The following is a 22,319-nucleotide window of genomic DNA, read 5'->3' as shown; positions in this document are numbered from 1 at the left end:
TAATGGATCGCTTATTAGACGGTTATGGGGAGGATAATGTTATTTTAGCTGAAAGAGAAAGTACTGAGAAATATAGTGACGAACTTGAGGTTATTAAGGTTCAAGTAAACAATACACTTTTGCTCGCAGGATAGATTAGTCCACCACGTAGCGGGATGTTCGGAAATGAGGTAGGCAATCATAACAGTAAACGAAGGTCCTTTAAGTTACCCAAAATTGAACTGAAGACATTTAATGGAGATCTTAAGGAATGGTTAGGGTTTTGGTCTCAGTTGCGAAAGATACACGAAGATGATACTTTGCACAACAGTGAGAAGTTTCAGTATTTATTACAGGCAATGAAACCTGGCACAGAACCAGAGGCAATTGTTCTTAGTTACCCTCAAACAGCAGAAAATGATCCAAAAGTCATTGAAGCGTTAAAAGAACGATTCGGTAGGGATGACCTTCTGATGCAAGTCTATGTAAGTGAACTGTTGAAACTAGTAATTTCAAATGCTACTTTCAACTTTATCAATTAAATTAGAATCGCATTTACGGTCACTCAGTAACTTAAACCTGACCGGCACAGATCCAAGTACATGGTTATTCCCCTTGGTTGAGTCGAGTCTGCCAGAAGAAAAGTTACGGACATGGCAGAGAAGGCAATTTTCTAAACAGAGTGTAAATGAAGTGGAACCTAGGATGTCTCGACTTGATTGTTTAATGGAGTTTGTCAAGAGTGAAGTCCGAAATGAGCAGCAAATACTGTTAGCACAGTCAGGTTTCGGTAGTACAGAAGCGAAAGGAAAGACTGAAAGGAAGGGATCTTTTTCAAAAGTAGATAGGAAGCACATTAAAGATAAGCTGAGTATACCCACAGTGGCTGTACTTAGCAATACTTCAGAAGAATTATGTATCTTCTGTGAAAAGGCCCATGACAGCGAGAAGTGTTTCAAAACAACAAACATGAAAGTTGAGGAAAGAAGATCGAAGGTTAGATGAAAAAAGCGTTGTTTCACGTGCTTGTGACCTAACCATTTGTCAAAGAACTGTAAATCAAATATTAGGTGCTTGATTTGTTGCAAGAAGCATGCCATGGTTATGTGTCCTGATCTTCTGCAGAAAGATAAGGATGAATCGAAGAAAGGTAGAGGAAGCCAGTCAGAACTTCAAATATGGCTTGTCGTACATCTGTTCGTCAAGTAACACTACAAACACTGATGGTTACTGTCCACGGAAATGTCAGAAGAAAAACTGTGAGAGCTTTCTTGGATTGTGGCTCTCAACGATCCTACATCTTGCAGAAAACAGCTGAAGAACTCGGATTGAAATCACACGCTGAGGAATTGGTTTCCCATGTTCTGTTCGGTGGAAGCAAGACCTCGGAAATAAATCATAAGAAGTACACAATCAAACTCCAAAAACCAGGTGGTAACGTTGATTGTGAGGTCAAAGTCAGGGACCAGCCACGTATTTGCCAGTCAGTCCCACGAGTTTCAGCGTGCTCTACGTTGTTTCAAGAACTTAGAATGAAGAAAATGTGGATCAGCGATGTGGGTGATAATTGTCCAGAAATTCAGCTTCTTATTGGAATGGATGTCTATGCTAAAATTCTAACAGGAAATATTGTTCAACTTAAGAATGGTCTTACAGCCATTGAAACAAAGCTAGGATGGACTTTGGGTGGAGAAGTAACTGACAACTCTCCTGAAGTGAATATGGCAAATACAACAATCACGATGGCTTACAGAGATGGTTCAATCACGGACTTGTGGAATCTTGAAACGATTTGTAATCAGGATCCAGTAGAAATAAAATCAGCTGAAGAACAAGATGAGAAGCGGGCTCGTCAGCAGTTAACTCAGCTGCAGGCTCGCTTTGATGAACTGGAGACATCTGCCGAGAGCAGTAGGCGACAGTGCAAGAGGCTTGTCCAGGAAAACAACGACTTACTACAGCATTTCGATGAAGTGGAGACTGAAGTCAGGCTGCTCCGCACTCGCCCTGCACCTACAGATGACCAATCCAAGACGACGTCTCTGGAGAATGAGCTTTCTGTCTTCCAGGAAGAGCCGCATGGTATCTCGGATGAAAACAAAACGAAGAATGAACAGATGAAGTTGCTCAATGAACAGTTCCTCCATGAGATGGCTAAGATGGAAGGAAAGTACCGTGAAGATCCGGGCATTACGAACGAAGCCATGAATAATGCAGCCCGCGAACTTGGTGAGGCCATTGAGCATTTAGAGACAGCCTCTGTGGCTGCTAAAAAGGAAAAGGAAGAGCTTGAGATACAAATGAAGACTGTGAAGGAAACCGTGGAGACCATTACTAATGAAAACAAGGAACTGTCGGAATGCTTGCGAGCCATAACAGAAGTGGCCGAGCGTGACAAACAGACATTAACTGAACGTCTGGCACAGTTGGCTATGGAGAAGAAGAGGTTGGAAGATTGTTCGGCTAATGCAGAGAACTTGAAAGATGTCATGAAGATCTTACACGCTGAGAAAGACACTTACTTCCAAGAGAAAGAAAAGCTGAAACATCAAAATGATGTTCTAAACGAACAATTGAAATTGCTGTCCAAAGAAAATGAGTCTATCTTGAAAGATATTGAGAGTATTAAGAAAAATAACAATGAACTGAAGCATGTGATTCAGGACATTGAAACATCAAATGAAGCACTATTGAAGGACAATTCCAGACTTGAGGGACAGAAACATAAACTTAGTGAAGTTTTTTCTGGAGTTTGTAAAGAGCGAGATGCTCTCGTCATTGAGAACAGTAAATACAAGTCTGACTGAAATAAGCTTAATGAACGTTTGGAATCCGTTCCGCGAAAGGAGGATATCATTATACAAGAAAATAACATCCTGAAGTCGGAGAATCGTAAACTAACTGTATGTTTAGAATTTATCAGCAAAGAGAAACATATCCTTGCTGAAGAAAACAATTTTTTGAAATCTGAGAAACTGAATGAATATCTTGAGGCTGTAGTTACAGGGAAAAATGCCTTTGACGAGAAGGAGAAATTGCTAGTGTAATAGAATAATTAATACAGAGAAGAAAGTCATTTTCAATGAAAATGTGTGTTTAAAGGATGAAAAGGAGAAATTAAATCAGGACCTGCAAGCTGTTAACATTGAAACTAGTGCCCTGCGTTTAGAAATCAAAGATGCTGAACGACGTTTGCAGAGTATAGTGCAACAGACTGAGTCCACCGTACTGCAGGATAAGAAAGATGATTCATCAACTTCTTATTCCTTGTCTGCAGCAATCACAGTTCTGGATGAGAACTTGGAGAAAATCATATCTCTCTCTAAAGGAAACGAAACTTCAGTGAGCGTGACTGAGTCTTCCAGTGATAGTCGAGGAAAGGATTGTCTGGATCGCAGTCCTGAGACAGTTGCGGAATCACCTCCGCCACCGGAGGAGATTGAAGGGACCTTAGAAGATCGTGAGAAAGAAGAGGTGGCCAGATTATACTCAGAGTTGGAACATTTAAACGTTGTCATTTCGAGCCTTGAAAACCACAGCGAGAAACAACAGACTGAAAACATGAAGCTCAGGGAAGAAATTAAAATGCTTCATTCGAGGGAGCAGAATGTGGTGAAAGGTAAAGATAAATTGTCCCACGTTAATAGTGCTGTCAGGCAGAAACAAGACGAGGAACTGAAAACCATTCAGGAAGAGGTAGCGACTGTTACAGGCATGTTTGCAAATGGTGGACTGAGAAGTGAGGAGAGTCTAAAGGATGAATTAGATTGTTGTAGGAAACAGCTCATTGAAAAGAATACTGCCCTTAATCTTTTGAAAGAAGAGCTCAGTTTTGTTCTTGGGCATCAGAGCGGACCAGGTAGTGCTAGCGGGGGAGGAGACATTTCAACCGTTAGTGCATAGCTGCTCCGAACCACTGAACTTCTCGCATCAATGACTGCAGAACTGGAATTCAGGAAGAGCGAGTGAGAAAAGGCGAAGGCAATGTTGGATGACGCTGAAAAATTGAAGAGCTCCAGAGGGGCTGTGAGCCTTTAATAGAAGAAATGAGGATCCCATAGAAGAGTACAGTTTTGAAATTGTTCGCACAATTTCAAGGTGGGAGGATGTTATAAATATTTCGTTTATAGTCTTTGAATTTATCTCTATGAACTGTTGATTGAGCGTTCCTAGGAGTAAGTAACTATCATGGTGTAATATGGTAATATGTGGTTGTTCTTCTTTTCCTTGTTTTTCTTTTTCTTCATAAAAATTGCAGAAGGTGAATTTCAATATAGTATGCATGAGAGAAAATAAAGTATGTTTTCATATAAATATGGAGTCAGATAAAGAATTTCTAACAGAAATGTTGGAAACCATGCAGGAGTAATATAGTATTATCGTGATTAAGGTTGGTGATATAGTTGCTCATTACACCACCCCACAACTGAGGCATACCTACGCTCCACAGAGGAAGCAAGAGTGACATGATGGACAAGGTAATCGACATGGTGAAGAAAATTAATGAAGAAATCAGATCAACGATTCCGGTGGAAGTTTGGAAATACATATTTGTTACAATATTAGTGCAGGAAACTGCCACAACAAGATGAGATACAAGCGAATGAAAACATAGATGCAGTGGGGATAGAGAAAGGAAAACAGGACGATTATCATGACTTTACAACAGTGGAAAAGAGAAAACGAAAGGTTAAGCAACACAGCAGAATACCATCACATTTGAATGAAATATCTAACGAAAAGGTAGATTATGAAGAAGGGGTTATAATAAAACCACAGACCATCGCTTTTACAAAAATAGCTGCATCACAAGGGTCCAATGATGGCACAGGTTGTGAGCATCCTCTCCAATATTCCCAGAAGTCCACTGTGATAATAGGAACAGCAGGTGAAGAGAGAGAGAAATCAAGCTCGGAATGTACCGTAGATTACAGCACAAACATCAAATGCAAAATTCAGAGTCGCGAATAAGACAGCGTGGTTATACATTAGTCGCGCGAATCCTTAAAGGTCTCCTAATGACTTAGTGGAGTATTTGAAGGGTAAAGGTATCGAAGAGTATATAAAATGTGAGGAACTCACGACGAAGGGACACAATAAAGCTTTAAGATTGGGAATTCCTTTCGAACTGAAGGACGAATCACAAGACCCTGCTTTCTGGCCGGCCGGTATAACATTCCTGCAATTTTGATTCTAACCTGCTTATGGAGTCAATGGAAATCAGTGAAGTGAAGGTACTATTATGGAATGTTAAGGGTCTTTTAGGTATCATGAAATCAGCTCCAGAATTTGTCTTTGATACTTATGACACAGTTATTATGAAAGGAAACTTTTTTGACTGCAGATTGGTTTTCGAGTGACCAATACACAAATTGGTGGAGCTAGGACAATTGGAGAGGCCAAAAGATGACATAACATGCTTGCTTAAAGCTATATTTGTACAAATCTAACCATCTCTTGGTGATAGGCACAAAGCTGTGCGTGTTTATAGGTACAATACCAATATAAATGGTCCGTTATTGGACATTATAAATTTTCCAGCTAACTCATTCCTGGCTGCCCGCGCTTCGCCCCCGTGTGCTAGGTTGGGCTCATCAGTTGGTACCTAGCACACCTACCAAGACGCATGGCTAGAGCATACCGTGGAGGCCACGGCGTAGGCTACTTGGAGCCACCGGCAGTGCAATGCACTATGAGAGACTTTGTCTCATTACCAAAAATTGATGCCTGCTTGACCATCAGATGATATGTTGATTCCCATAGGGAATCTGAAATATTTGTCCCGAATGAGTGAATTTATAATACCAATATAAATGGTCCATTATTGGATATTATAAATTTTCCAGCTAACTCATTCCTGGCTGCCAGCGCTTCGTCCCCGTGTGCTGAAATTGATGAAATTGGCTCTGCCTTATCTGTAATAACTAAGAATGACAGCATTATCATCACAGGGGACTTAAACTGCCAGACTGATGTGCCTATTTGGAAGACGAGTGACGTACTTGGATAAGAGGAAGGACTGACCTTGGTAAAGAGGGCAGAAAGTATAACGTCCAAATGGTATTTTATTGGATTTAGAGAGGTTGGTTCGATTCTCGTAACACGGGTATATGCACGAAAAAGCATCAGCTGGTTACCAGGCCGTTCCCTTGCGGGCAAGTTAAACTGTGTCAGGAGGTCACGGACATCGATACGTCACTTGGCTTACGTCGTACAGCAAGCACCAGATGACGAAAGGTGAGAAGGATTCCAGAAAGATCTACACCAAATATGGAACAACGAATCACGTCGCAGAATAGCTGTGGACCAATGAGAACGAATGGAGCCGCTCTACAGACGGAAATCTTCTGGAAGGAAGAGTAACAGAATGTCTTTAGCGTGAGATTAAGCGAAGATGGAATACAGTCACTGCTGATGGTATTGGAGAATTTAATTGACTATGAGACAGTACTGCACGGCATTATAGTATTCGAGTGTGCTAGTATTAATTTTCGTATACACGGGTCAGTCAAGTATGATATCTCATCCCAGTACATTCGACTGGGTGAAACATTACAAACCACAGACAGTCACAGCAAGATGTTACGCCGAAATTTTATTGCAGTAACTTATGGAATGTTCTGGTAAGCAACACAAGGCAAATGAATCATCAAACTGTAAGCTTCGAGAGTAAACCTGGCTGAGGAACATAGTTTTGAAAGTATTGTAGTCGAGTGTTTGAAATTATGACGACTTAATGAAGTGCTGTAAACTGATAATAGGGTCGAGATTTGAAGCTTTAATGACTTTGAACCACATTGTACATAATTGCACCAGTTAAGTATTGTAAGGCAAACTACTGGAATACGTGTGAGGATCCAATTCTAAAAATCAAATTTTAGTTTCAGTAAAATCTACGAGAGCCAGTTGTCATCATGGACCGACCAAGACAGAAATCCTGGGGAACTCTGAGACCTCGTTGGAGTGATTCTACACTGCACAGGAATCATGAGGTGTTAAACCGTCGTGTGTGAGCCAGCACGATGAACTCGTTCATCCATAATCCACCATAATCCGGAGGAAGAACCTACATCTCCACCTGTATACAAGATGCCAGAGATATACATTGGAACAATAAGTACCTTAGTAAAAATTTCCTTTCTTTCTGTAGATTGCTAGTTGGATTATATTCTTATATAAAGAAATGTTGAATTTAGAGAGTTGTAGAATTTCGATAGTGGTGATGGTAGAGTAGACATTGGTTTATTGATTTTCTTGACCGACTCGTTGGCTGAACGGTCAGCGTATTGGCCTTCGGTTCAGAGGGTCCCGGGTTCGATTCCCGACCGGGTCGGCAATTTTAAAATTAATTGGTTAATTCCAATGGCAAGGGGGCTGGGTGTATGTGTTGTCTTCATCATCACTTCATCCTCATCACAATGCGCAGGTAGCCTACGGGCGTCAAATAGAAATACCTGCACCTGGCAAGCCAAACCAGTCCTGGGACATACCGGCACTAAAAGCCATACGACATTACATTTCATTGATTTTCTTGATAAGTTGCTGTATTGATTCATTGATTAATCCCTATTTGTTAGTGAATTTCATGAGGGTATGAGTGTAATTAAGGTCTTCAAAATGGATTACGGGGAAATGAAGGATAATAATAATAATAATAATAATAATAATGAAAGATTTCATTAAAAATCTTGACGATAATAATAATAATAATAATAATAATAATAATAATAATAATAATAATAATAATAATAATAATAATTTATCAGTCAGTGTTAAAGCAATGATTTAACCGAAGAATTGGTAGAAAATGACTTGTGAAATAGTTGATGATGCACTTAGGAATAATAATCACGGAAGTAATAATAATGAGTCAGAATAATTTAAATTTGTTGTTGAGAGATAAATATGAGTGTCAATTGTGTGACTTCTTTTTATGAATATTTGACAACATGAGGACCGCTAGGGTACATGTTAGACATTATAAATTTTCCAGCTAACTCATTCTTGGTTGCCAGCGTTTCGCCCTCGTGTGCTAGGGCGGGCTCATCAGTTGGTACCTAGCACACCTACCAATATGCTGGCTAGTGCATGCCGTGGAGGCCACTGCGTAGGCTAACTGGAGCCACCGGCAGTGCCAATGCACTAAGAGACTTGGTCTCATTATCAAAAATTGATGCCTGCTTGGCCATCAGATGGTATAGATGTTGATTCCCATAGGGAATCTGAAATACTTGTCCTGAATGAGTAATTTTTTTTTAATTTTTTTTTTTTTTTTTTAACTCATTCAGGACAAGTATTTCAGATTCCCTATGGGAATCAACATCTATACCAGGGTACATGTTAGTCGTTAAGGTATTTGTGATTATAGTGATATGATTAGTCATTCAGGGAATAATAATAAAATATGGCTCAACAAATTGTATTATGTAAAGGAGAGACTTAGTAATTTTTCCATAAGCTAGATGAGTGCATTCTTGAAGTGTCCGTAACTGATGTAGTGATGATTTTATTCATCCAATTTTGGTCATTTATGGCATGTCAGGGTGTTATTCGTTGCTATGATTTGTAAATATGATGCAAGGGTCTTCAACTTAATCCAGAAGGGAGATATAATAATAAAGATAATAATAATAATCTTGATGCTGTTATAAAATTTGCCGATAATGATTGGGGTAGATTGTGAAATTGCGTGACGGTCTATCAATGTATTTCAAACCACAGAGAATATTATTTGTTTGTGATTTTTCATGGATTCTTGTCATGTGGATTTTTGATTCAGTTTGTTGCGCATTTATCTGTGTGATACTCTACTATCCAGCTATATGTAACTTAAAAAGTGGATGACTGTTCAAACATTTAAATATAGGAATACAGTCAGACGTAACCTGAGAAGGAGGAGAAACTTGCCAAAGAATTTTCCAAGTTTTGTAAAAGAATTTTCCAAGTTTTATAAAAGGAATTTTCCAAAGAAATTTGTCAGGAATTTGTAAAGGAATTTTTCCAAGAACTTTCTAGAATTTTCTAAAGAGTTTGTGAAGAATTTGGGAATTAATTTACAGGAATTAGCTAAGAGTTTGAAAAGGAATTTGAAAGTATTGGTAAAGATATTTATTCCTTAAGGAAAATATAGTATAATTAAATGATCAAATGTATCAACACTGGTTATAATGATGTTTTTTTTAAACATTGTGGTCTGATCGATGTTACAGTTCGTAAATCAACGGTTCAGACTGGATGCATGGTTTCAGACAAGAAGTTTAAGCGATGATGGATTGTAATTAATGGAACCCGTAAGCAGCACGTGTATGTAAGTTCTCATTAACAGATGCAAGAGCAGTCATATTATGTTGAAGCTGTATATTAGTGAATAGTTTTTTTATTTTTTATTTTTGCATGTCCAGTCTGATGTTTTAGTAATAAATGCTATTGTTATTTTGTCCTGATTTTCATTATGCTGTGTCACCTATCCAATCACCTATAGCCCTGCAAAAATAAATTTCATAAGGTCTGTCCCGAAATAGTAAAGATGGCCCTGCGAACGTTTCACCCGTTGGGACTCTCACTCCGCCGACTGAGCGACCCCGGAAAAGGAGACAATATGTTGCACCGATACCAGCACTATAGACCTGGTATTTATGAATGTGGAAAAAATTATACCCAAGAATCAGAAAATTATTTCAACCGTCATTAAGAAGTAATAGGTGAGATGGATAGCCATGTCATTAAAGTACTCCAAGAAGGCTTTTCTTTCTTTTTTTTTTTTTCTTTTTTTTTTGCTTTACGTCGCACCGACCCAGACAGGTCAGCGATGGAGGGGCAAGAAGGGGCTAGGAGTGGAAAGGAAGTGGCGATGGCCTTAATTAAGGTAAATCCCCAGCATTTGCCTGGTGTGAAAATGGGAAACCACGGAAGACCATATTCAGGGCTGCCAACAGCGGGGTTCAAACCCATGATCCCCCGAATACTAGATACAGTCCGCACTTAAGCGACTGCAGCTATCAAGCTTGGTGAGAAGGCAACCTGGATGAGGAAGTGTTGAGACTGGAGCTTCCAATACATAGTGCTACTTCGCCCGTGGTTTGTCCAAAAAGACAACAACAACAAAAACGCGGTTTAATGAAGTTTGTTACATGGCCCGTAGGTCCACAATAGAAGCTCTACAATTAGCACCAAACCTTCCAACTGATGAGTATTTACAAGCTTATACCAAAATTAGGAAGGAGTACAAAGGTATCCTAAAAGAAATAAAGGAAGCTTACCAGGAACAGGAAAAACGTCTGATTGAGGAGGCGGAACAGGACCCATACAGAGCACTCAATCCAAGGCAACCTAAATACCCTAGAAATATTCCAATGGAAGTTTGGGAGAACCATCTTAGTACTGTTCTACAAAGGAAGATACCCGCCCATTAGATAACGAAGCAAGTAACTTAGGAATCATGGAAGATCCAGAACTTTTCACAGTTGATGAAGTGGCGGCAGTAATTAACAGTTCTAAAGACAATAAGGCCTTTGTTCCTGATTGTATTTACAATGAGCACCTCAAAAGTGCACTGCCAGTGCTTAAACAAGCCATTATTTCAATCTTAAGTGGATGTATTCAACAGACAACGATCCCTAATCATTGGAGGAGGTCTACTGTTAGAATGCTCTATAAGGGAAAGGGAAATATGGAAGACTCAAATGCCTATAGAGGTATTGCTCTTGAGTGCACCATGTTCAAGGCTTTAACAAAGCTACTGTGTAAACGTCTGACTAGAGAATTTGACGCCAGACTTCTGGAGGCACAGTTTGGATTTTGGAGGAGAAAATCAACAACACAAGATATTCAATGTCTTCAATATGATATTGAGGCAGCTCTAGCAGTCGCAAGAGAGAAATTACATGGCATTTTCATAGATGTTACCAAAGCGCTCAACAATTAACGGGAAGATCCTGTTAGAGAAATTTGAACAACTGATAGGGAATAACAGTTACATAACACGACTCATTAGGAACCTACTGGCTTCAAATTACATAGCGATAAATGACGGAATAACGACATCTGACCCTATAGAACAAACCCCTGGCATCTTACAGAGTGATCCTCTGAGCCCGTCATTGTTATCATTGCGACTGCGGATGTTGCAGAAATGTTTCTGGACCATGTAACTTGGTATATGTATGCAGATGATATGGCTTCGAGTTCAGAACAAGAGTTGCAAGCAGCTTTCGACCTGTTGATGGAATGGGCGAAAAAGAATGAGCTTCGTCTGAACGAAGAAAAGACAGTCTTGAGTTTAGGAAGGGTGGAAGGTCAACAATTTTCGGGGCAAGGGATGGACCCCTAAGAAGTGTAAACAGTTTCAAGTACCCAGGCGTTACATTACAAATTTCTGGCAAGGATTTTACATTCACATTAGAGACTGAGTAAATTCGGCAATCACAGCAATGAATGACATCCTACACCCAAACAGACTCTCCTTAAACACGGCTCTGAAATTGTTTCGGCTGAGGGTAACACCTGTTATGGCATACGGCTTGGAAATTGTCTGGCCATTTCTGAAGAAGAATCACTTAACGCTATTAGAAAAAGTTAAAGTAACTTTCTTGAAGAAGGTTTTATGTGTTTTAAAGTACACTCTTTCACGACTGGCTTATGAGCTGACAAGAGAACTATCTTACATTGAGGAACTTCGTCTACAAATGCCTCTACAGTCCACTCCAGGATAAGAACAACTATTGCAAGAACTACAATTAAAAAAGAAGACCATATGGAGAGACTTTTATGCTACTGATGCAATGGTTAACAAAGACTGTATGCTCAATAGGTACGACTTAAGACATATAGTCACTAGGTTCGCTGTCCACGGTTTTCATTTTAAACTGTGTGAAACAAAATGATTCCATGAGCCAGGACCGGATTGTGTATGTGATTGCTGTGGAAATCTTTGTGAACAATACCACGTAATGTACTGCAAACTCTGGTATGAATCCTGGAAGAAATTCTGCTGCTGACGACTGTTAGATTGTGTAATTGCAATAAATGTTTCATTCAAAAGAACATGTCAGATAAAGATAAGAGTTATTAAGAATAGATCGTGGCAACAGAAAGGTCAGGAACTTCAGAGACTATCTGATGCTCAGGACTTAAGAAACATTTATACAGGAATAAAATAGCTGAATGGTCCATCCAGTGGCGGCGATAAGGACCACACAGACCCCGAGGAGCAGGGGTCAAGGCTTGTGGGGGGGCCATGAATTTCTCTTAATTCAGTAGCTGAAGAGTGATTTTGGCTGTTGTAGAGCAAAGCTTCTTTCGTAAATAGGAGTACGGTAGTTATTTCTGAAAGAATGTGGATTTCCCAACCTGTTCCAATAATAAGTAATTAGCCAGTTCTGACAACTCAGAAGTCAGTGAAGATGTGATAATGAAGACATCCTCCTTATCTAAACTCTGAATACTGAAGTTTCGAGCTTATAAACAACTCTCAGCAGTCAGTGTAGCTAACAAGGGGGCCTTCCCTACTCGTCACCACCGATTTCACTCAAATTTATAGAACATGCACGGCTTGGCTAGAAATGAAAGTACCCAAAGTAGGAACTTCAGATGGCCAAGCATATAGAAAATAAAAATGATGACGCGGCTCTCGCACTGTATGAGCCATTTACGTTAGTGTGCACGCCGATAAGTAGTTGGCGTAGCGGTAAAGGTTTGGACTAATAATTCGATGGTCGTGGGTTCGACTCCTCGTGTGGAGACATTCTTTTTCTCAACTTTTATATTATTCATTTTCCAATTAAGCAAAGACATAAATAATTTATTTTATTTATTTATTTATACGCAAAAGGCATAGAAAAGGTAAAAAATTGGGATTTCATTGTCAGACTTTTCAACAAGGGATTGTAATTATAGCACGTATGAAAAGACTTTGTACACGAACATTCAAAACTTTATTCATTGACATTCGATGATTTACATGTGTTAGGATGATATTTATCATAGAAACAGGGGAAACAATAAATATTTCTGCATCTAGCACAAGTTATGATTTACATGTGTTAGGATGATATTTATCGTAGAAACAGGGGAAACAATAATTATTTCTGCATCTAGCACAAGTTATAAATGCCGCATTTTTACAATCACATCGTCGTTTCAATGTCTCCATAGAAAAACATACTTGATTGACATTAATAAAGCATTGTCTCTCATCGCAAAATTTAGAAAGGAACCGCGCGTAATGTAACACGTTACCGATATTGGCGCAGATAATTGATGATGAACAATTGAATGTATTTTTATGCAGTCTTCTCGGGAAGTTATTTCTTTTTCTTGCTCGATGAGATGAGAGCAATTTTGTACTTTAATCAAGCTTTTGACCTGACGATAAAAATATACATCACAGGGTTGCACCAGTGGACTACATTTAGGGGGAATTACTTTGATGCTACACGTTGGCAATCGTTCTTCATCTAGGAAGAGTTTGTTGTATAATTGCGGATTTGTTTGTCCTTCCCCCTCCCCCCCCCCCCCCCAAGACAATCAGCAGAAGAAATTTGTTCTCTTGTACGTACGGCTTCATCATATCCGTTAAAATTTTTGTATACAATGCTGTTGTATGTTTTTCTGATTTTGAAGAAGTGATGATGACATTCTTGTATTTTGCTGTGTATTCATCCACAGTTTTTTGACTTCTTGGTCCAAAAGAGCCAGTATTCTCTTGTAAGCATATGTAAATTCCAGAAAGGCTCCTAGCATATTGTGCTGTATATGAGTGGGTTACTTTGTTCATATCCTTTCTTTGCGCCTGATGCTTTGAAGATGAATCTTGTCATACACTTCAATACCACCCGCAGAGAAAAATGAAAGAGTTATGTGAGTTTGCACTATTTGCCCTGCCACCCTACCATAATGTATCGAAACACATCTACTTAATTCATTTTGTGGTGCTCAATTTAAACTTCAACGCAACTGAGTAATATTAATGTAATCTGGGCTTAAACGTTCCAAAATATTTTTAAAAATAGATTGATTTCTAGTTTTCTCATATTTCAAACCACCAATGAAGGGAGCAAACATGTTTTGACTTTTCAGATGTTGTGTGATCTGATAATCTTAGCGAACTTAGTACTTTATAGGTATGAATTCATGGACATTTGATAAGTGAATCGAGGACAATAGACTGTGAATAACTGTTAAACATGTAGGCCCTACATTCAGACAATTAATATTAAAGTAAGGATAAAGAATTTACTTAACAAATGTGTATCAAAGGAACTGGCGTTTCGATTTACAACTTATTTTAAAATGGCCATATTTAGATTAATCATTTTCAGGTCATATTTTGTAATTTTTACCTCATATTTCATCACATTTGAAGTCATATTTCGTCACTTTTGAAGTCATATTTGCTTGCTTATTTGGGTTATTATTAGGTGTTAAACATCCGAGCCCTAGTTATGAAATTTTCAGCATGTTATGTATGATTCAAATCGAGACGGCCTTTAGTACCACCATCTTGTGCTATTCGGTATTTTGTCCTTGACTCTGTGCAGCCATATTTGGACAGTTCAATTCACGCTGCTCACTTGACCTGTTGAGATGTATTCTTTATGTTAATCTTGTTCTACTCTTGTGTACAACAAAACCACACTTTGGATTAATGGGCATCGTGTTTCACCTCACAACCCACAACTTTATTAATAGGTTATGAGCCCAGATATCATGTGTGAGAAAGTCAATTTGTAGAAAGACGCCAAAGTGTGGTTACGTCATCTGTAAAGTGTAATGCACACTGAAATGCTTTCAAAAGACAATTATGATACGTGGAAAATTCACACATGAAAGCGTTATTCATTAAAAATGATGCGTGGAACTACATGAGTGGTGCAAAAGTGAAGCCCGAGGCAAATGCAGGAGAATTCGGCTGCAGTAACAGCGTGGGGATAAGGAGATAGTAAGACTATGCCGGACATACTTCTGGGAATCTCTTCAACAGAGTTGAAACAAGTGAAGGATTGTACGACATCGAGAGAACTTTGGCAAAATTTGGAATTTGTCTACCAGTCCAAAGGCCCTGCGAGAAAAGCTAACCTGCTCAAAAAAATAGTGCTTCAACACAGGAACAAGGATGATGACATTCGTGATCATCTGCAAATATTCTTCAATGCTGTTAACCAACTCAGTGATACGGAAGTGTCAAGAAACAACGACCTTCTGTCGATATTGTTACTCTACAATTTACCAGCACGTTTTGATCATGTTCGTATTGCAATTGAGTCACGTGATGAACTCCTGAGTCCCCAAACATTGAGCATAACAATAGTTGAGGAAAGTGACATGTAACTGAGTAACCGAAAAAGATGCGTGCAGAATGCGACGTTAGTTCAGAAACAGAATAATATCAGTCAGAACTGTGGTAAAGCAGGTAAATCGAATAAGCAGCAACACATTTAGGTGCTTCAAGTGCAAAAAGCCGGGTCACAAATCAGCGAATTGTCAATCAAGAGTGAAAAGTGACCAAAACAAATCAAGACGGAAAAAACATTGTACGCTGCACCAGTTTCGAGCGCGTCATGAAGCAAACATCTTGTTGGTCCATCCGACAGACAAGAAACTGTGGTGTTTGGATAGTGGGTGTACCGTACACATGGCCAAAGACAATGTCAGCTTTAAGTGTATTGAATCAAACATTTGTGAAACAGTGAACTTGGCAAACTCCAGCTCCACAAAAATCCGTGCCGAAGACATTGCATAGTTTATTTGAGAGAAAGAAGAAGAGCTGCTCGACTAACTGGTATGTTCCGAGCTGTCAGCGGAGAGATGGCGTGGAATGACATTAGTAGACAAATAAGTTTGAATGGCGTTTATAAAAGTAGGAAAGATCACAATATGAAGATAAAGTTGGAATTCAAGAGGACAAACTGGGGCAAATATTCATTTATAGGAAGGGGAGTTAGGGATTGGAATAACTTACCAAGGGAGATGTTCAATAAATTTCCAATTTCTTTGAAACCATTTAGGAAAAGGCTAGGAAAGCAACAGATAGGGAATCTGCCACCTGGGCGACTGCCCTAAATGCAGATCAGTATTGATTGATTGATTGATGACACGAGTTAACGAATGTAATAAGACAGTTGACCTGAGTGAAGTTTTGCACATGCCAGATTTACAAACCAATCTTCTGTCAGTCGGGAGAATAGTTGACAAGGCTTATCGTGTAAGATTCGATGAACACAAGGCTGAAGTTATCAACAAAAAGGACGGCAACGTAGTTTTGCACGCGGATCGGGTTGGTGGACTATACTTTGTACGTGATTCATGTGTGATTGAGCCACAGAAAGCTGTTCTGGCAAGCTGTGAAGACAGGAAATCTTTGATGGACTGGCACAGGAAGATGGGACATCTGAATATCAATGATCTTCGAGATGCAGCGAGAAATCACACAGTGCAAGACTTGAAATTAGTGTCGTTAACTCTGTCATCAAATATGAGATTTGTTTTCTGGAGAAAATGAAACTTGCCATTTCCCAAAAGAAATATGCTCCTGGTGAACTCGTGCACACGAATGTGTGAAGACCCATGAAGGTCGAATCAAATGATCGTGACAGATACTTTATTACATTCATCGATGACTCTACGTGTTGGAGTGAAGTTCGTTTTCCAAGAAAGAAGAGCGAAGTACTGTAGAATTCCTGGCCTTCAAAACCATGATTGAGACGCAGTTTGACAAGAAAATAAAGTTCCTACAATCCAATAATGGAACGGAGTACATCAACAAGCAGTTTGACGACTTATTGAAGAGCTACGGCATTAAACGTTGATTGAAGGTCCCAACAACCCTGAGCAGAACAGGGTAGCAGAGCGGAGAAACCGCACCTTAAATGAAATGGCTCAGTGTCTACTGATCCAGTCTGGCCCCCAGCCTTCGTTCTAGGCAGAAGCAGAGTCAACTGTGAATTATGTCAGGAATTGCTGCCCAACAGCTGCATTGGATGGAAATACCCCTTCGAAGCATGGATGGGAGAAAAAAAAAGATGTGGGAAACTTTCAGGAATTTGGTTCATTGGTCTACTGTTTAAATCAAACCAAGAGCACAGCCAAGTTTGATTCACGTGTGTGAAAGGGCATGTTCCTGGGCTTTGCTATGTGTTTCAAGGCCTTCAGAATATGGATCCCTGTGAAATATCGCGAGGAGATTTCACGTGACCTCCAGTTCCTGAAAGAAATTTAATGTCAAGAATTTAATTTTTGGTCCGTATTGAATCGAAATTTACAATCAAAGATAAGGGTAGGGTTTTCCACCTGTTCAATACTACAAAGTAGTGAAACTATTAAAACAGCACACATTTTTATTTAATGTCATTTCTAGTACCGGTATCGGCAACTTATATTTGCCATCATCAGCCTAGGAGATTATTGCAGGACATTTTTGACAGCTACATTAAAATACTTATACTAATTGTATGTACATAAATAGGACCTTCTAAACTAAGTTTTGTTTTATTTACAATTGCGTGTATACCTTAAAGCTTATGTAATTGAAATACAGAGATTAAATCAATTATTACCAGGTTCTAGATAAGTCATAAAACTTATACAATCTTTTAAATATACAGCTCCTTGCGTTGTCAAATTGTTTGTAACTATTATAAAAATTTTACTATAACGCCAAACTTTAGATAAAATTTATTTTTAAGTATACCTTATTCAGCTGTTAAGGACGTACAATTAGCCTTGAAGAGGCATAAACATTTTAACAAATTTCTGTCTTAGGCACTCTTTAAAATAAAAACTAACAGCTGGTTTCATTCCAGAATATTGTTGTACAATATAAATGGGTAGAAGACCATTTTCAGTGACCAATTTTGATAGAAAACAGTTTCTCATAGAAGTGATTAATGAACCATATGTAGTGTTCATATTTTTCATTATTAGAATAAAAGATTTAATGAAAGATGTCTTGTATGGATACACTGAATCAACTTAGCTTAAAAATGTGTCATTAGTATTGGTCCTATAATTTAAAATTGGATCCAACACTATGTCGTAAACTTGAAGCCGTAAATTGATGGACGAGGTTTCTTGAAAATATGCTATTTTCAGGTGGATTGTTTTGTGGATCTAGAAAGATCTTGAACCAAGACGGACCTCGAGCACCAAGTTAACAAGCGAAGAGTTAAAGATTGTGAAAGAACTTAGAAAGGTGGATGGTTGTCGTTATGAAGATTTCCACCCAGAACAAATGACAGATATTGTCGAGACTGTTGATGAGACAGCAGGACATGTGTCAACAGAAACATCTGACATCATGGTGAACAGGGATGATTCTATCAATATTCAAGTTCAGCAAGGTGATATACAACCGAACTCGAGAGTCAGAGGACAAACCACATTTCTTGGGCTTCAACGTGGACTCACTTCCAGTTGAAGTTGCCACTTTGATGAAACGCAGGCTAGGTAGGCCTAACAAGATTATCATGGAAAAACAAGCCGACCAAGGAAGCACCCGGTTACTGAAGAGGAAGTCTGAGATTATCCAGATGATGCATGCATAGCGGAAGTTCCCATTAAGAATGCTATCTCTGGTCCCAATAAAGGAAAGTGGATGCAGGGGATGGCCAACGAGCTGTGGAGTGTCCGAAGAATTGTTCAACTGTCAGGAATTGGACGGTATTGAGAAACAAATACGGTGCTGTTGGCTCTACAACTAAACAGAAAGCTAGGGCTGTCGCGAGAGGATTTTCTCAAAGTTCTGAGACAGATTACGGCGAGACCTATCCTCCCGTGGCACGACTCCACTTCATTCGATTAAGTATGGCTCATACAGTACAGCACGGGATGCATGTGCGGCAGTTCGACATCTCCACTGCCTTCTTTAATGGCATTGTTGAAGAGATTTGGATGAAAGTTCACAAGTATACTGAAATAGTTTTAAGTACATCACTGAAAGGAAATATGGCACTGAAGATGTAATCGACAAGGCCAAGACGATGTTATCCGAGCTACAGCAAGGAAATGGAGTATACCAAATGAAGAAAGCACTAAAGGGTTGAAATAGGCTGGATGCTGTTGGTACCAGCATTTGGATGAAGAGTTACGGAATTTCGGAGAAAAGCCAACTATTGGAGATGCAAATGTCTACGTTAACAACTACGGGGGATGACCTACTGATAATTATCGTCTATGCTGACGATATTGTTGTTCTATTTCTTAGAAAATTGTACTAAACTATTTTAATCCTCCTGGTCAATAATATATATTTTACATCCAAAAGACAAAACTTCACACATAAATAGGGGACATGTTTCAACCCGGCATTGGGTCATCCTCGGTAAGACATGTAAAATTAATTAAAAACATAGGAAACACATAAAATGAAATATTAATTAAAAAGCTTTTTTAAACCATGATGAAAGTTGAAAAACTGTGAACTGTTGATCGTCAAAACAGTCTTGAGCTGGAGGTCTTTCTGTTTCATTGTTTTTGTTGTCCTTTGGTGTGGTTCAACTGGTATCTCTATACTGTTGTCTTAGTTGTTGTGTTCCAACATGGGCTGATATACATAAGCATTATTGAAGTTGAACCCTTTGATTTTTAATCTATAAAGTGGATAATACAAATCGAATTAAGTTTGATAAATGGTGACTAACAGGAACAATATTAAGATTAAGTTATGAAGAACGAAAATTAACTTACGTTACGTAGCCCGCTTGTATCACCCGTGTTCTCTAAATACTGGATCCAGCTCTCGACTAACTTACTCCCGCAATCGAGATGCAAGACGTGTTGCTACAAGGAACTGGAGTGAGGAAATGGGGCAGGGTTTGAGGGAGAATGGGAGTGTGCAGAGTAATGGGAGCAGTGACCGAAACCGAATGTAATAATTGTGAGTTTTGATGTTCCTGTTTTTTACTACAAATGATCGGCATAAAATTTTCCCATATTACGTTCTTTTTTTTTTTCAACTATCTTGTTTAAGCTGAGGGCTGGGTTCTTATATTGATCCATACTGATGAAAAAAATTCTCTAAAATGTTGAGTAGTGGACCTTTTTGTTCACGTAGAATTTTTAGATCTTGATCTGTTGTAGTATAATTGTGATTATAGTCTTTGTGATGGTTACTCATAGCAGAGAAAAGATTGTATTTTAAAGCATTGCGATGTTGCCATGACAAACTGGTAGGAAATTTCTCATAAGATATATATAAAACATCCATGTCCATCATATGAGCGATACCAGATTTCCACACCAAATCCTGTATGGTGAACTTTGTTCCAGCGCCAGACCTCGAGAAACTCCTATGAGGCGCAACAAGGACCAGCTTAAGCACACTATGAAGATGAATGCCTCAATCCACAAACCTGAGACATGCTTGCTCAAAACTGTTCAGTTTGGCGCCGGACCATCCCCGCTGCTCTCAATATGTTTGATTTGGGATGCAGATGTGAAGAGGCCAGGAGAGACACACGAAAATTCCGTGCAGCACATCCACGCCTGGCTGCAACAATTCTGTGCAATCCGTGTGGACACTTATTCCATGCTAGAATTGGTCTGTTCATTTATCAAAAGTACGAGGGCATATCGGAAAGTAATGCACAATAATTTCTTCCCCAAAAAGTTGAATTTGTAATAAAACCAAACAAATCACAAATTAACTTACATCTTTGACCTACTTTTCTACATAATCACCACGTTTCTCAACACATATTTCCCATCATGGTACCAGTTTCAATATGCCTTGTTCATAAAGTCCATTTGGTTGGAGTATAGTCATCTGCGGACTGCTGATTTCATTTCCGCATCTGTCGCAAAGTGTGGACCAGACAGATGAAAGTCCGACGGTGCCAGGTCCAGGCTGCATGGTGGGTGCTGGAGCACCTCCCACCCAAATTTGGCGAGTTTCTCACAAACAGGAGCAGTAACATGGGGATGGGCATTGTCACGAAGTTTGACACGACGCAACTTAACCGAAGTTTTAATGTAGGCTGCTGCATTCACAGTGGTCCCGTGTTCTGCAAAGTCCACCAATAACACACCAAACATGTCCCAGAATACTGTCACAAGCAGTTTCCTATCAGACTGATTCACTCTGAATTTTTTTCATACTGGGGAACTAGCATTTTTCCACTCCACAGAGGCCTGCTTGGTTTTAGGCGTGTAGTGGTAAGCCCACAACTTCATAACCAGTAACGATTCCTTTCAGAAAGTCATGCCCTTCTGCAGCATAACGCATTAAGTGACCCATGCTTGTCAGCATTCGCTGGCCCTCGTCGTTGTCTGTCAGGTTCTTAGGCACCCAGCGAGCATTAACTTTACAGAATTTCAATGTGTCAAGAACAATGACGTACACCGCACCATAAGAAATGTTGAACGTCTGCGATAAGGTTCGCAGGTGCACACGACAGTCGTTCAAAATTGCTGCCTCAATGGCACGGGCATTCTGCGGAGATGAAGCTGTGTGGCGAATCACTAAGGTTCACACGGCCCTCCTGGAAGAATGAACACCATCTGGAGACATTGCTACAGTCCATACAGTCGTTCCCACACACTCCACGCATTTCCCTGTGAATTTCACTCTGTGTATACCCTTTGGTCCACAAATATCGAACTACACTTCGCTGCTCTTCACATGCGGATGACAGTAACATGCGCGCCATGTTTTTTTCGTAGTTCAGGCTTCTCTCGCTAGAGCTGCACATGAAAACAAAATACCCTCTGTACCGCAAACTTCAAACTATATCATCAACAAATTTCAACATTCCAGCTGCAATACCAGGGGAGAAACAAATTATTGTGTACTTTTCGATCTGCCCTCGTACATCCACACACAGAAGTGAATTTATTGGAAGAATTTAATTACTCGGAAACAAGTTAAGCCAACAACAATGAGGAGGGAATTTCCCACCCATGAGAAACTACTGTCCCGTTTGGAAGAATCTTGCTTATTCAGCAGAGGAAAGACCAGTTTAAGTATTGAGAGGTTGTTTCAAGGAGAAAATCTGCGATGGAGAGAATTGAAACTGTAGCATGGCGAGGTAGATTTTTGACAGAAATTCTGAAGACTAGTGTTGACAGAGTGGTGTGGTTAGATGAAATGTAGGTAAATACTGGACATTCTAACACAGTGGCCTGGACAGGTGAAACTGCAGCAGGGACTTTTAAAGCACCTATTGGGAAGGGAAGTACGCTTATTTTGCTTCATGCAGGTGGCGTTAATGGATTTGTTCAGGGAGCTATAATTCTTTTCAGATCAAAGAGCAATTGTGATTATCACAAAGAAATAAAAGGGATTACTTTCACAATGTGGTTTAAAAATACTTTGCCACCGAACATAAGTCCCAATTCCATAATTGTTA

At 39.4% G+C, this 22,319-nt stretch overlaps 1 protein-coding gene and 1 pseudogene across 1 annotated transcript in view; both read right to left on the bottom strand.

Annotated features, from left to right (window-relative positions):
* Positions 1 to 22,319, bottom strand: part of dikar — a 293,245-nt gene that overhangs the window by 266,800 nt on the left and 4,126 nt on the right. The gene's annotated exons all lie outside the window — the stretch shown is intronic.
* Positions 13,004 to 20,333, bottom strand: LOC137500431 (uncharacterized; annotated as a pseudogene).

Source organism: Anabrus simplex, chromosome 4, assembly GCF_040414725.1.
Source record: "Anabrus simplex isolate iqAnaSimp1 chromosome 4, ASM4041472v1, whole genome shotgun sequence".
NCBI classification, from domain to species: domain Eukaryota; kingdom Metazoa; phylum Arthropoda; class Insecta; order Orthoptera; family Tettigoniidae; genus Anabrus; species Anabrus simplex.
This window is presented reverse-complemented; position numbering and strand designations above follow the sequence as displayed.